This window comes from Pleurodeles waltl, chromosome 1_2 (assembly GCF_031143425.1).
Source record: "Pleurodeles waltl isolate 20211129_DDA chromosome 1_2, aPleWal1.hap1.20221129, whole genome shotgun sequence".
Taxonomy (NCBI): Eukaryota; Metazoa; Chordata; class Amphibia; order Caudata; family Salamandridae; genus Pleurodeles; species Pleurodeles waltl.
The window spans coordinates 465,161,050-465,177,789 of NC_090437.1; positions in this window are offsets into that span (position 1 = coordinate 465,161,050).

The following is a 16,740-nucleotide window of genomic DNA, read 5'->3' on the forward strand; positions in this document are numbered from 1 at the left end:
AGTGGCGAGAGCTGTAACTTGGTGCTATGAGCAGAGATCCTCAGACCGGCCCATCGCAAAACAAGATTTGACACCATGACACAAGTCAGCAAACAAACATCGGCGCCCACCCGCTGCAAGCTGTGGGGCCGCGGGCAACCTGTGGAAAGGTGGCCCACCGACTAGAACACTAGTGTCCCTGAAACCCGGTGTAACCTGGGTGGGTAATGGCAATCTGCGAGCCCCTAGTGGAGGCCGGAATGATCCAGACACAGGGCAGGAGTGGAGTCCCTCTGCTAGATTGAACTGTTTGCTGAGGCTTCTGATTGCTGTGAGGGGGGGAGGTGGTGGTCCTCAGAGGTGAGGCCTGACACATTAAAGAGCCCAGGGCTCGCATACTAGGATGTGCCCTGAGGAGGCCCCTTCCTCTACCTTCCATCTTGAGGCGAGACCTCCATTTTGTTGACTGTTGCTGCCTGTGGCTGCGGTGGAGGGACGGCCCTCCCCACAGAGGCAGAAAAGATATTGAGCCCAGCAGGCATCAACTGGGGGCAGACTCCTGGCTGCATGTTTTGAAATAGTGGGGCCAACGACCGGTGGGGAGCCTTACCACACCCTATCCTTGCTCGCATTTTAAACTATCGTGACCGGTATGTCATTCTTTATGCCACTCAAGCTGCATCCCTGGCCAAGTGTGGCAATGCTACAATCACCTTCTTCCCAGAGTTTTCATTACAAGTGCAACTGATGGGCTGGTCCTCTCTGGAAGTTAAAAAGGAACTGAGACAGCACAACATCAAGTATTCATGATGTTTCCGGCAAACTGAAGGCTGGAGGGGGGCGGCAAGGCAGACTGGTACTTCACCAACCCTGAGGAGGTCTGAGAGTGTCTGGAAGGTTGGAGAACAGTGGGGTGGGTGCAACGAGGTCTGTGATGAGAACAGCAGCAGGACGACTGAGAAGCTATGCAGCGGGCTATAAACCAAAGACAATTAGCGACACTTTGCTGATTGATGGGGACACTGGCTCTTCATGGGGGTTTCCCCCAACAAAACGTGGATTGTGGGCATTGTGGACAGGAGGTCTGGTGCTTCTCCTCTGATGGCACCAAGCAACAATGATCTGCCATACACATTGACTCCAGAGAAATATTGATTACAAAATCCTGTGGTGGGGAGTGCAAGGACTCCTTTCATGTTCAAGAAAACTGTGGTAACATAACAATTTCTCTTTTCTAGGGGTGGGTGGGGTGGTCCTCCAGTCGTACCCACATTATCCTCTGGTTTGTATCCTGGTTTGGGGCAACAGGCACTCTGCACAGTTGGGAAGGTGGACAGTTTTAGGTCCATCATGCAGGAGGCAGGGTGGAGGGATGATGTTTTCAGTTTAATGGTGACAGCTCTTCATAGCCAAGGCAGCAGACTGCACTACAGGGCCCTGTCTCCGTAACCCTTCTGCTCCAACCAAGGTGGAAACCTCAGTTTAGATCACAGCTCCCAATTACAGTGTGGCCCCCGCTGCAATGTCCTCCCCCATCTGGTGCCCCGGGGGACCCCACTGCTGGTGCTCCCAGGCTTTCCCTCTAACGTTCCCCAATGGCAGCATACATAGATGCTTCCAGTTTCAAGGTGTTAGCCTGGAACATCAATAACCTAGGTGACAAAATTAAACAAGGAATGTTTTTGCAATATCTTAAACACTTTTCGTCTGAAGTGGTTCTGTTGCAAGAAACAACTTCAGAGAAACTCCTGTTGTGCCATAGAAAGATGGGGATACAAAAAGGTTGACCATGCTGGATTTACAAGGGGGCCCTGGTGGTTAGGCATTCTCCTTTGTAAATCTCTTACTGTGCAACAGACTTGGACAGATCCACATTGGAGAAATGCTGCGTTGGGAGGACAATGGGAGGGCCGGCCCCTTATTTCCCTTAATGTCCCTCCCAAGCTTTATGATGCAGCTTTTGTGGATTTGGAAACCCTTCTCCTCCAGCTCCCTGATGGTAGGCTATTACTAAGGAGAGACTTTAATGACACCGCATGCGAGGCAGCAGATCGATGGCCCTTCGACCCCAGAGAGCAACACTCCGCCCACTGGCAGACTTTATATCAGCACTGCAATACACACATCGCTCGGGAGCCCATGGGAGCTAATCATGAATTGACTACATACTTACCCTGAATAAAGATCTTCCCTATATTTGTGCAGTGCAGCACCTCACAAGGGGTATTTCCGACCACTCCCTGATGTGTGCTACTTATGGTTTCCCAGGCCATGGCGGTGGACATAGGGTAACACTCAACTCCTGGTTTCTGAAAATACCCTGTATTCATGGGACCATCCGAGAAGCCACAGAGCACTAGTTCCAGGAAAACAAGGGCTCAGTAGAATCTGCTCCGATGATGTGGAAAGCTTAGAAAACTGTTATTTAGGGTCAAGGCATAGAGATGATAACGGGCCATAAAACAGAAAAGTGAGCCCAACTGGAACAACTTTAGAAAGATATAAGCCAATTGGAACCACAGCAGGTGTTGGATGAAGAGGGTCATTTGCAGCATGCGCTGTTCGTCAAACAGAAAGAATGTGCGGACGTTGCAATAGTTACCACCAGAAACTGTTATCGAGCCTCCCAACATCACCTATATGAAGTCAGGGACAGGGCTGTCAAATTACTAGCATGGCGGTACAAGAGAGAGGCAGCATCCCATGGGTCCATGAAATCTATGATGTTAGTGACAAACCAATTAGAGACCAACAGGGCATAGCAGACGTGTTTGTAGACTATTACACTCAACTCTACTCCCCAACACAAACAGCCACAATTGACAAGTCCTGTGAACTGCTCACGGATAGTCCAATGCCAGAACACTCCCGGGATGACAGACAAGCCCTGAAGGAGGACTTGTCTGAGGAAGGGGTAGTGCAAGTGATCTATAATTTAGGGTCGGGCAAGGTGTTGGGCCCTAATTGTCTTCCAATCAAACTTAACAAGTTGACAGCTGATAGTGTTGCACACCCCTTCTGTGTATGTTTCTGGAAAGCTGCGAAGTACCTCAGGACCAGAGGCTAGCAAAGATAGTGGTTATCCCCAAGGAGAGCAAACCACCTGATGACTGTGCCTCCTACAGGCCCATATCACTGCTGAATGCAGAAGTTAAACTTCTTGCAAAGCTTCTGGACAGGCGGTTGGTTGGGGTGATCAGATCCCTGATTCATCCTGATCATTCTGAATTTATGCTAGGTAGAAACACAGCAATTAACCAGCAGCAGTTGTATGGGATACTGGGACGAGGGTCAGAGATCCGAGAGAACGGGCTTGTGCTGTTCTTTGGATGTGCAAATGGCATTCAATACCGTGGAATGGCCCTTTATATATGCAGTCCTAGAAAAGATAGACTTCGGTCCCAGCTTTGTCTCTTGGATCGGATTGTTGTGCTCAGGTCCTCTAGCGCAAGTGGCAGAGAACGGGTGCACATCAGCACCATTTCACCTTTGGAGAGGCACCAGACAAGGTTGTCCACTCTCCCCCCTGAGCTTCACCTTGATATTGAAATCACTGGTGGCACTTGTCTGTAGCTGTGCCGTGGTCAGGGGACTGAGGTGGACCACAGATTGGAAGGACCAAATCTCCCTCTATGCAGATGACTTCCTGCTTTATATGGCCCACCCTTCCCCCTGTCCTGCACATATTCGCAATCAAACTCAGATATTCTGGCTACACTATTGATTGGAACTAATCTCTGATCTACGTTCTTCATGGGGAACCTCCAATACGCCCTAATGACTGTGGGGCTAGGGTGGTTGCAGAGGGATTTTGCTACTTAAGCATTTTTATCACGAAAGATCTGGATGATTTCTACACACTTAGGCCCTCATTACAACCCTGGCGGTCGGTGGTAAAGCGGCGGTAAGACCGCCAACAGGCCGGTGGTAAAAAAAATGGAATTATGACAGCGGCGCACACCGCCAACATAGACAGCCACATTAACACTCCGACTGCCATGGTGGTACAAACAAACAGCATGGTGGTCACGCCAACAGACAGGCGGAAGACAATGTACCGCCCACACCATTATGAGAGGCCAATCTGCCACCTTTTCCGGGGCGGATTCAACGCAAACAAAAACACGGCAGAAACTGGACTTGGAAGGGAAAACTCTCACCTCTACACAACCCACGAGGAACCAGGACGCCATGGAGCCGGAACTCCATATTCTACCTGCCATTCTCTTCCTGCTCCTCTACCATGGTGACCGACGGCGGCGACGACCACGGTGAGTGCTGCACTTACAACACTGGGGAGGGGAGGGAAAAGAGAGGGACACACACACGCAACACCCCCACCCCCACCCTCACACACAACAACACACACACCAATACATGCTGAAACATTACATTTATACCTCCCAAGCCCCCTTGGAAGAACGCAAGGACAAAAGGAAATGAGGTGAACGATTGTGATCAGGAAAAATCCATTAATAAAAAATATATATACACTATTAACAAATATGCACCTACTTAGTCCGTGGACCACTGGGCCCAAAATGCATGGGCGAGGCCAACACTCAATACCTGATCCAAATGGAGAGAACACTGCAGGGGCATTAGATCGAAATAAAACAGGCACATCATGAGGAAGGGAAGGGAAGGGGGGCACCTCAGTCGGATGAGTGCACGACGCCAGCTCCACGAGGGGACTCCATGCCCATTGATGTATCCTGGGGAGTGGAAAGCCACAGTTTCTCAAGTCTCTCCAGTGGGTGGGTTGCCCACTGCTGCATCCTGGGGAGTGCAAAGCCAAAGTCTCTCCAGTGGGTGGTTTGCCTACTGCTTTATCCTGGGGAGTGCAAAGCCACAATCTCTCCAGTCTCTCCAGTGGGTGCTTTGATTACTGCTTTATCCTGGGGAGTGCAAAGCCAAAGTCTCTCAAGTCTCTCCAGTGGGTGGGTTGCCGACTGCTTTATCCTGGGTAGTGCAAAGCCACAGTCTCTCAAGTGGATAACAGTCTCCACTGGTTCTGGAGGGGGCTTTGTGCCCAGAGTGCTTCATCCTGCCAAGGGCTGAGGTAGTGGGTGTCATTCTCCACTGGTTCTGGAGGGGGCTTTGTGCCCAGAGTGCTTCATCCTGCCAAGGACAAAGGTAGTGGATGTCATTCTCCACTGTTTCTGGAGGGGGCTTTGTGCCCAGAGTGCTTCATCCTGCCAAAGACAGAGGTAGTGGATGTCATTCTCCACTGGTTATGGAGGGGGTTTTGTGCCCAGAGTGCTTCATCCTGCCAAGGACTGAGGTAGTAGATGTCATTCTCCACTGGTTCTGGAGGGGGCTTCGTGCCCAGAGTGCTTCATCCTGCCAAGGACTGAGGTAGTGGATCTGACACTCCACTGACGGTGGGGCAACATGGAAGCTGTCCAGGCCCCTGGAACTGACCACCAGCCTCGTACGACTGACCACTGGGAATGGCAGCCATGTCTGCAGTGGTGCCACTGGCACAGGATGTGGTGTGGCGCGCTGGCGGTGCTGGCGGCGGCCTCAGTAGCGGCAGTGCTTGAGGCGTTCATTGGGCAGCAGTGCTGGTGGGGGGCTCACTGAGCGTGCTGTTGGCGGCGGTGTCCTGGGCGGCGTGCATGTGGTGGTGCCGGTGGCGGTCTTGTCCGCCGTGCAGGTTGGCGGCAACTTCCCTTTCTTTCTCTGCCCCTTTCCTACCTTGGATGGTGGCGCAGCTGTCTTGCCACACCCAACTGTTGTCCTGACTGAGCCCTTGGTGGCAGGTGTTTTGGCCTTTTCCCTCCGGGCTGTGTGCAACTTCTTTTGTTTTGGAGGTGGGGGAATGTCCTTGGTCTGGCTCCTTGGATACTGGCTGCCCTGCTGCTTGGCGCACTCCAGAAGCCGGTTACTGCTGGCCCCACTGTTCCCAGTGATGTGGTGGCTGAGGTGCTGGGTTGGGACCTGGAGTGGCGGTCCTTAGGGGACGGAAGGGGTGGGGAAGGTGAAGGGAAGAGGTCAAGGTTTGACAGGAAAAGTTTTTAGACACACTGGGACGGGTAGATGGAGGGGGTCTGGGAGTGGAGGAAGAGGTAGTGGTTGTAGGAGGCGTTTGTTTGCTGACTTTGGGTGAAGGTGCATGGGCTGGAGGTGGATGGCTGTTGGGTGGTTGTGTGACTGCGTTTGTGTAGTTTCGGAGGAGGGCTCACAGACACACTGGGAGAGGACACAGGGGATGTGTGAATGGTAGTGGGGGTGGTGAGTGCACGTGAGCGGTGTGTGGTGATGGAGGTAGTGACTGAAGATGTAGTGCATGCAGGTGTGAGTGGAGATGAGACTGGGAGGGAGGAGGGAGACGTGGAGGAGGGGGACACAGTGGAGGCAGTGGCTGTTGGTATGTCTGCATGGGTACGATGCTTGTGTGAGTGACTGTGGGATGTGTGGTGCTTATGTTTGCCAGAGCTACCCTTGTGTGTTGAGGTGTGTGCTTGTCTGATGGTGTGCTTGGGATAGGCTGAGGTACAGGGGATTGGGTCTGGGTGGAGGAAGTTGGAGGGGAAGGCTGGACACAGGATCAATGGCTGCCATCAGTGCTGAGACCAGAGTATGAAAAGCTTGCTGTTGGGCTGCCTTACCAGAATGAACACCCTTCAGGTATGCATTTGTCTGTTGCAACTGCCTCTCTACACCCTGCATGGCATTCAGAATGGTAGACTGCCCAACAGTGAGGGATCTGAGGAGGTCAATGGCCTCCTCACTGAGGGCAGCAGGGCTGACTGGGCCAGGGGCTGAGGTGCCTGGGGCGAAGGAGATGTCCACCCTCCAGGGTGAGTGGCCACGGGGCACACGCTAAGGGGCTGCTGGGAGGGCGGTGCTGGTAGGGGGGGTGGCGGCTGTACCTGTAGATGCAGTGGGCACAGAGGGGCCCGCCACCGCAAGGGAGCTACCATCAGAGGAGGAGTTGGTGTCGCTGGTCTCAGCTCCTGTCCCCACCGTGGAGCTCTTCTCGCCCTCCTTCCCACTGGTTAATTCTGAGTCCGTAGTCTCACCCTCCAGGGCCATGTGGGATGCAGCTCCCTCCTGCTCCGGTGGCACAGCTCCTCCGCCTGATGATGCTAATGCACACACGAACAGGGAGACCACAAAAAGGGGGGAAATAAAGTAGAAAGACATGTGCAGTGCATGCAGTACCGCTACCGTTGGCGGACACTACAGACACAGCAGCCCTCTGCACTACGCCATGCACTTAGAGTTCCCTAATTAATCCCAGGGACATGGGATACAAGGCCTGTGCCCAATTTATACACACATGGAAGTCACAGGAGCCTGACTAGGGGTAGGTGGCTCTTAACACTTGTGGGGTGGGGTGCCACATAGCCTACCTCACCAAGGGACCTTGCCTACAAAACTCGCCATGGCCTAGGGGAACCCACAGCCCACCTCCCCCACCCAGACACCTCCAATGCGCGCTGAATCAGATGGATGTGCCAGTACTCACCCCTTTGTGGCTGCTGTGATACCCTCAAGCGCCCATCCAACTCCGGATACGCCACCGCAAGGATCCGGAACATCAGGGGGGTCATGGTGCGATGGGCACCCCTCCCACGTTCGGAGGCCATCCCCAGGTAGGCTTCCGCCATCTTCTTGCTCCAGCGGCGAATGTCCTCCCATCTTTTACGGCAGTGGGTGCTCTGTCTGTGGTGGACCCCAGGACGTCCTTGGCGATGGCACACCAAATATCCTTCTTCTGGTGGGCGCTGACCTAGAGGAATAGTACAGGGGAAAAAGAAAAACTTCAACCGTCCGGACCATCACAGTCATTGGCCCCCATTCCCACCCTTGCCCTGACTCACATACACTCACCGTTGTTTCATGCACGCCTCATTCCCCCCATCTCCCATCCATACCACTCCAAACAGGCATTGTCCATACAGCATGCTCACAGTGTACTCACCTGTTTGTCTGGAGGACCGTAGAGTAGCGTGTACTGGGGGAGGACCCCATCCACTAGTTTGTCCAACTCCTCCAATGTGAAGGCAGGGGCCCTTTCCCAGACACTTGAGCCATTGTCGCTTCCAGACTGGGGTCACAGCAGCACTTGTAGTGTAGGTCCTCTCCTGTCGAAGATCAGGTATCAAGTGAGTGAACAGAGAGAAAATGGCGGTCACGTCCACGGCGGTGCGTACCGTCACCGCCGGCATACATCGTCATTGGCTCTTGGGACCCATAGGGTCCAATGTTAACCAATGCAGGGTTGCGCCGCGGTCTTTGACCGCCTCCCGCAACGGTGTACATCGCCAGGACAATTACCTCATATCCCCTTGTCCCACATTACAGGTCAGGCAGCCGCCATTTCAGGGGGCCACATGGCATTAAATGCGTCACACATATCTAGGCCTTGCATACACACTAAGACAGGCACATAGCGGATTGACAAATGTGTGCAATAAAGTTGTTTATTTCGTACCTCAGTGTTTGTTTACCCTCTGATTGCTGTTCTCCTCCATAGGGCACGTCCGCTGGGGCAGGTGAGGAGATGGCGGCATCGTCCAGTGTACAGACCGCTGGTGGACCTGTCGACAATGAAAGAGCGATATGTAATAGTCACCTACAGACTTGATTGTACCACAATCCATGAACTGTGCGCCCAGTTGGAGCCAGCCCTGATGTCAGCTATCTGCCATCCCACAGGAATCCCCCCTCTAGTGCAGGTCCTGTCAGTACTCCATTTCCTGGCAAGTGGGTCCTTCCAAACAACAGTGGCCATTGCATCAGGCATGTCCCAGCCAATGTTGTCTAACGTGTTGTCCAGAGTGTTGTCTGCCCTGCTGAAACACATGCGCAGCTACATCATTTTCCCTCAGGTGGAAGATTTGCCTACAGTGAAAGGTGACTTCTATGCCCTGGGACATATCCCCAACATCATAGGTGCCATTGATGGGACACATGTGGCCTTGGTATCCCTCGCATGGGGTGAACAGGTGTACAGAAACCGTAGGAGTTAGCATTCAATGAATGTGCAGATGGTGTGTTTGGCCGACCAGTACATCTCCAATGTGAACGCCAAGTTTCCTGGCTCAGTGCATGACGCTTACATTCTGAGGAATAGCAGCATCCCTTATGTGATGGGGCAACTCCAGAGGCACCGTGTGTGGCTATTAGGTGAGGACAAGGACCCTAAACAGTGTGAATAGTTGTCTGGGTCTGGGGTTGTCCCTAAGGGTTAGTGTGTATCTAACAGATGTCCCTCAACATTTACAGGTGACTCTGGCTACCCCAACCTGTCATGGCTACTGACCCCAGTGAGGAATCCCAGGACAAGGGCAGAGGAACGCTACAATGAGGCACATGGGCGAACTAGGAGGGTTATAGAGAGGACTTTCGGCCTCCTGAAGGCCAGGTTCAGGTGCCTCCATATGACAGGTGGTTCCCTATACTACTCACCAAAGAAGGTGTGCCAGATCATCGTGGCCTGCTATATGCTGCACAACTTGGCTTTGCAACGACAGGTGCCTTTTCTGCAGGAGGATGGTCCTGAAGGAGATGTTGTGGCAGCTGTGTAGCCTGTAGACAGTGAAGAAGAGGAGGCAGAAGAAGAGGACATAGACAACAGAAACACTGTGATCCATCAATACTTCCAGTGAGACACAGGTAAGAAGACCTCACTGCCTCCTACACCTGATAAAATTGTTCGACCTCTCATCTTTCTGTCACTTTCCTCCAGTATATTGACCCTGATTTGTCACTTTCCCTTTCGATTTCACAGATGTGGGTCCCACTGTGTGTCCTCTTATGTTACCTCATGGACTAGAGCTGTGTGACATAGGTATGTTAACAATACAATGGACATTGGTATTTTCCTTAGTCATAGCAAATACACATTTGTGAAAGCACATACTGACTCCAGATTGTTTTGTGATTCAAGGGTGTTTATTTAAGTGCAAATTAGTGGAGGGGGTTATAAAGTGGTCAGGGGTGATGGTGGAGGAATGTCCATGGCAGAGTCCAGTATGTTTGTCTCACAGGTGCATTATCCAAAGGGGTATAGGAAGTGGAGCTAGGGCAGTTTAAGGATGGACAGGGTGACAAAGTGGGACAGAGGATGACAATCAGGGTGGTCTCATTTCTTGGCGGGGGTCTTGGCATTGTTCTCTGTCTTTGTCCTGGATGTCAGGGACTGCTTGCGGGGTGGTTCTCCATCTGCAGGGGATGGGGTGCTGGTGTCGTGGTCCTGTGGCGGTGCCTCCTGTCCACTACCGCCGGCAGAGGTAGTGGGCAGTTCATCATCCAGGCTAGTGTCAGGGGCCCCTTGTTTAGCCACAGTGTCCCTCCTGGTTTTCACGAGGTCGTTCAGCACCACTACAATGGTGCCCAGGGTGGTATTGATGGATCTGAGTTCCTCTCTGAACCCCAAATACTGTTCCTCCTGCAGCCGCTGGGTCTCCTGAAACTTGGCCAGTACCATTGCCATCGTCTCCTGGGAATGATGGCAGGCTCCCATGATGTTGGAGAGGGCATTGTGGAGATTGGGTTCCCTGGGCCTGTCCTCCCCCTGTCGCACAGCAGCCCTCCCAGTTCCCCGGTTTTCCTGGGCCTCTGTCCCCTGAACCATGTGCCCACTACCACTGTCCCCAGGTCCCTGCTGTTCTTGGGGTGGTGGGTTAGCCTGGGTTCCCTGTACTGTTGCCATCGTCTCCTGGGAATGATGGTAAGCTCCCATGGTATTGGAGAGTGCCTTGTCGTGAGTGGGTTCCCTGGGCCTGTCCTCCCCCTGTCGCACAGCAGTCCTCCCAGCTTCTCTGTTAACCTGTGCCTCTGTCCCCTGAACTGTGTGCCTACTGCCACTGCCCCCACGTCCCTGATAGTCCTGTGTTAGTGGGGTTGCCTGGGTTCCCTGTAGTGGTGGGCACACTGCTGATTGACGTGTCCTGGGGACAGAGGTATGGGCCTGCTGGGTGGGTGCTGTGCTGGTGTTTCCTGAGGGGGGAGGCTCTGTGGTGGCCTGTGAATGTGTGAGGGGAACCGACTGTCCTGAGGTCCCAGATGGGCCGGGCTGGTCATCTAGATCCAGTTGGACAGAGCTGCTGTCATCACTGTGGGCCACTTCTGTTGGTGGAGTGGACATGTCTGGACCCTCCTGTCCGGTGATGTTGGGTAGGGGTCCTGCAGGGGTGTAAAGGCATGATTATTGCATCTGTGTGTGCCATGGTGTGCAATGGGTGGGTGACCCTGTACCCCAGTGCTTCCATTCCTGTGTAGGACCTTGTGTGATAATTGTTTAGGGGTCTGTGTGGGTATGTGTAATGGACATGCATTGGTGATGGGTGTCCATGCTTTGTTGTTGCATGCAGAGCTTGGTGTTGGGATAGTGGGACATATGTGAGGAGTTGGAGTGATGGGGGTGAGGCGAGGGAGGGGGTATGTGATAGCATGCAGATAGGGTGGGGGATGAAGTAGTTAAAGATTTAACTTACCAGAGTCCATTCCTCCAGCTACTCCTGTGAGGCCCTCAGGATGCAGTATAGCCAAGACCTGCTCCTCCCATGTTGTTAGTTGTGGGGGAGGTGGTGGGGGTCCGCCGCCAGTCCTCTGAACCGCAACGTGGTGTTTTGAGACCACGGAATGCACCTTCCCCCGTAGGTCGTTCCACCTTTTACTGATGTCATCCCGTGTTCTTGGGTGCTGTCCCACTTCGTTGACCCTGTCCACGATTCTGCACCGTAGCTCCATCTTCCTAGCTATGGTGGTGTGCTGCACCTGTGATCCGAATATCTGTGGCTCTACCCGGATGATTTCCTCCACCTTGACCCTGAGCTCCTCCTCAGAAAACCTGGGGTGTCTTTGCAGTGCCATCGGGTGGTGTGGGTGATGTGTGGGGTGGTGTGTGTTGTGATGTGTGGGGTGATGTTTAGGGATGTGTGGTGTTTTGTGCATGGATGTGTATGTGTGATGGTGTTGTGTGCCTCAGTATGCTGTTGTTGTCTTTGCTTTGCTGTCTCTCTGGCCTTCTTCAAATGTTTGGGTAGTAAGGGTTTGTGAATAATGTGGGTGTGTGTTTTATATTGTATTGGGTGTGTGGGAGTGGTGTGTGTATGTGTATCAGGTGTGTGTATTTCGATTTGTCCATTGTGGTAGTGTTTTGTAAATGTGTGTGTATTTTGAGCGCAGCGGTGTGTACCGCCAATGGAATACCGCGGTTGAAAGACCGCCGCGTTGATTTGTGGGTCGTGATAGTGTGGGCGTATTCCTGTTGGTGTGACGGTGGAGGTTTTGTTATCGCCAGTTTATCACTGACCTTTGGTGTGACGGACTTGTGTGGGTGTCTAGATTTTGGCGGTTTCTGAGCTGTGGGTCGTAATAGCTGTTGCGGAATTCCGCGGCCACAGCGGTGTGTTGGCGGTCTTCTGCACGGTGGTAAGCGGCATTTACCGCCAATGTTGTAATGAGGGCCATAATACTGAGCCCCCATCACGGTGCTTGCAGAGAGATGTGAAACACTGGTTAGAAAAGGTGGTTCTCTTCAAAATTAATGCCCTCCCACAATTCCTGTAGGCAGTTCAAAGAACACCCTATCCAATACCACAGTTCCATTTCTGTGCCATATATAGTGAAGACTGCACACTTCATTGGGACAGGGGTCCCCCTCTCATAGCGCTTCCAAAATTGATATGGGGTTTGTATGAATTGGGAATGAGGCACTATCACAAAATAACTTTTCTAACACTGACCCCCAGTCACCGATCTGGGTTTAATCCATCGTTATTTTGCTTGCCACATCACCCAAGTTCGGACCCAGCTATATGCAAATCAGTTTTGACCCTGCTTCCAATGGGAGCAGTCCAGACTGAACTGCCAAGCCAGGTTGCTAAAGTTGCCCTAAGTGGGAAGGGTATGCCCAAATGTGAGTCCCATGCTCACTGTGCCACTGGATTCAAGCTAGCCTGGCTGATGACGGGGGATATCTGGAAACCGGTCCCAGGATGCTTGTTTCTGGTCCAGGGAGAACCTGGCCTGGCAGTTTGGTCTGGACTGTTCCCATGAGGAACAGGGTCAAGACTGATCTGCATATGGCTGGGTTTAAACTGGGGCGGCATGGTGAGCAAAAGAACAATTGATTAAACTGAGATCTGTGACTGGAGGTGAGTTTTTGCATTGTTCAGCACTCTGTCCAACATCCTCTTGTGTTGCTAATGATGCAGGAATATCCTTTCCTGATGTACAGAAATACTACTGGCCGTCCCAGCTAATAATTGTCAATAACTGGGTGCACCTTCCAGGAGAGGAGCCTGCCTATAGGATGGACAGGAGAAACATGCAACTGGGAGGCTCCCAGCGAGCCATCTATGGCGGGGCGTACCGTGCATACCTTTTTGACCCTACAGCCATCACTATCTCCCTGTGGCATACAGCATTGGTGTCCATGGGCTAGAGGGGAAAGATCACGCAAGCTACACCCCTGTGGGACACAGCAGGTTTTGGCACCCTGGCTCTCCAGAGGGGATTGGATAAATGGGATCTTATAGACCTATCCCGAGTGGGAGATTTGTGGAAGAATGGCAATATGCTCCCTTTCTCAGAATTGCAAAACGACTATCAGTTGGTGCCTGTGGAGGGATAGGTAATTGCAGGTCTACCATGCCCTATACAAAGCGATCCCTAAGGGAGAGGACTTTCCTGAATTCTCCCCTCTCGAGGACAAATTACTCAACAACTACTCTCCTTCACATATCATATTGTTAAATAAGTCCCCTGGCACTTTAACATAACTGATGGAGGCCTGGAAGAGAGACCTGGGTGGAATAGAGGAGGACGAGTGGTCCAAGGCCTTGGCTTCCCTGTGTGAGGTGGCTATACACATGAGCTTCCATCTCATACAGCTCAAGATCCTTCACAGGAGTTATTATGCAGCTACAACACTAATGCAAATGGGTAAGATAGACACAGCACTCTGCTCCTAAAAGGTATGGGCAACTAGGTGCATTCTATCATATGACATGGGACTGTCCAGTGCTATAGAAGTATTGGTCAGCAGTGGAGTCCTGCATTGCGAGTGTGTGTGTGGTGGTGGATTGAAACCAGAGGTGAAGTGATGCCTCTTGAACATTTTGGGGGACACAGATTTGACTTGCACAGACCGCCTCTGGGTTACTCTGAGACTGATTTTGGCAAAACTAAACATACCCAGACTTTGGGAGTTAACTCTGCCCTACAGTTAGGAGACTGGAAGAGAGGTATGGACTGATGGAAGCAGGCAGAGAAGGCAGTCTTTGAAAGTAGAGGGTGTCCATACAAATGGACTAAGGTGTGGGGGACACTAAATGATTACTGAGAACAACTATGTACTCCTATCTGGGGTGCAACTCGAAATGCTTGGGACCGAGAGGGGCTAGACACGCTTGTAAATGTGGGAGTCACTGGGGGGGGGCAAGGGATGGGGAAGGGTGAATATTTACTGGCTATGTATTGTAAAGTGCTGCCGTACTGTTCATCATCATGGTCATAGATAATGTCACCTGGTTCTTTGCAAATCTTTTTTTTTTGTTGCTTTTTCTCCAGCCGAAGGGACGCATCCTCTACCACTTGAACAGAATTGATGTGTTACCACTGTTGCATGGAACAGAACAGGTGCATTGCCTTTGGAACCAACACAGCAATGCTTTTCCCGACGCAAGGTCCTTGCATGCCCCTCGATGGCAGGCTCAACTATGCTGCAGAATTTCTGCATTGCAGCCTCTGCGCTCATCAGAACTGACGCATCACCTCGACTGCACAACTCAGCCTTGACCCAGATCTTTGTCTCACAAGTCCCCTAGCCTGGACCCTCTGTGTCGGTGCAGTAGGAACTGGCACCTTAACCCCGCCACATCTCGAAACTGATGCATCACATGGAGAAAACTGATGCATTCCCTCTACTGCGTGGTTTATAACCATAGCAACACTTTGTCACCAGGATTTCAGGTACTTTCTTTCAGCAGGCCCAACAGGGTCCCTATAGTCGGCCAGCATCCATCGGGGTCAGCCTGATCTTTTGACTTTGTCCCAGTCCAGTGAGACCTGAAATATCCGGTTGGCGCTTATTGCAGTTTATTGTTAAAATTCATAATTCAAGTTCTACTCATTGGATTTTTGTCATTTTGGTCATGTTTTACCAAATAAACTCCAATCTATTTGTCTAACCTTGTGTGGAATTTGTTTGTATTGTTTTGTCACTGTTTTACTGTTTGAAGTGTTGTACAAATGCTTTATACATTTCCTCTAAGGTAAGCCTGACTGCTCTGTGCCAAGCTACCAGAGGCCGAGCAAGGGTTCATTTAGGATTTGCTTGACACTTACCCTGGCTAGTATTGTGGTTGCTGCTTAGCTAGGGCTCATTTCCCAGTTAACCAACAATGCAAATTCTAACACTCCCAACCAAAAGTTAGCACTTATTAAAAGTAAGAAGTCAACCCAATGCTACCCTATCTGAGAGGTAGGCCTCACAGCAGTGAATAATGAATTGGTGACTTTTTCACTATAATGGCATATAAAATTTAAACGTACGTGTCATGCCTTTTAATTACAATTCACCCTGACATATGGGCTGCCTAGGGCCTACCTTTGGAGTGATATATGTGATAAAAGATTATTTTATGGCTTGGCAAGAGGGTTTCTTTGCCAAGTCAAATTGGCAGTTTAAAACCGATAGCAGGTTTCAATGGCAGACCTGAGAAACATTTTAATGGGCTACTTAAGTGAGTTGCACAATAAGTGCTGCCAGCCTAATAGTAGCATTTAATATAGAAGTCTTGGGTATATAATATATCACTTTACTGGGAAATTATAGGTACATTGAATATGACAATCAGGTGTAAGCCCATTTTACAATGCTTTAGGTAGTGAGTCAAGTACTTTAGCACTAGTTTGCAGTAGGGAAGTGCTCAGAGTGCCAAGAAAAATGAATTCAGAATAGGAGGGTGAAGGCAAAACGTTTAGGGCAAGACCACCTTATGGCTTTCAGGTCTAACAAGTGTTACCTAGTGCTATGAAAGTGTGGGTGAGGAGTTTGAATTGTGCTCGTTTGTGATTGGGAATCCAGTAAAGCTCCTTCAGGTGTGGTGTGATGTTAGTGCGGCATGGGCCACCTAGCTGTGTATGGTCTGCTACCTTCTGGTGAGTATTTGTGGATCGCAGCATAAAGGGTGTTTCTATAGTCCAGCTTACTTGTGAACAGGTCTTGCATAACGGTTTTTGGGGTGTTGATCAGGAGTCATTTGAAACTTTTCCTCAGTATCTTCAGAGTATGGAAACATGACGAGGTGACGGTATTGACTTGAGCGATCATGTCATGTTTGCTGTCAGCAATGATCCGAAGGTTCTTGGTGTGAGTAGTGGGGGTGGATGCCGGTCCTAGCTCTGTTTGGCCAGCAGGTGGAGTCCCATCTTGATGATGATGATTTTGGTCTTATAGGTGTTCAGATTTAGATGTTGGTCTTTATCCAGTGGATGATTTCAGTCATGCAGGCTTTGAACTTGATTTGGATACTCAGCGGCGTCTTGCCCATGAGGGAGAGAATGAGTTGTGTGTCATAGGCATAGAAAAGGAGATTGATATTGTGAGAGTAGAGGATGCTTTCTAGAGGGATCATGTATGCATTGTACAGGGTCGGGCTCAGGGAGGATCCTTTTAGAATTCTGCAAATGACGTCACTGTGGTCTGAGGTGTAGGGTGCCAGTGTGACTGACTGGGTCCTTCCAGTCGGGAAGGAGCAGATCCATCGGCGTGGGAGACTGTGTCAAATGCTG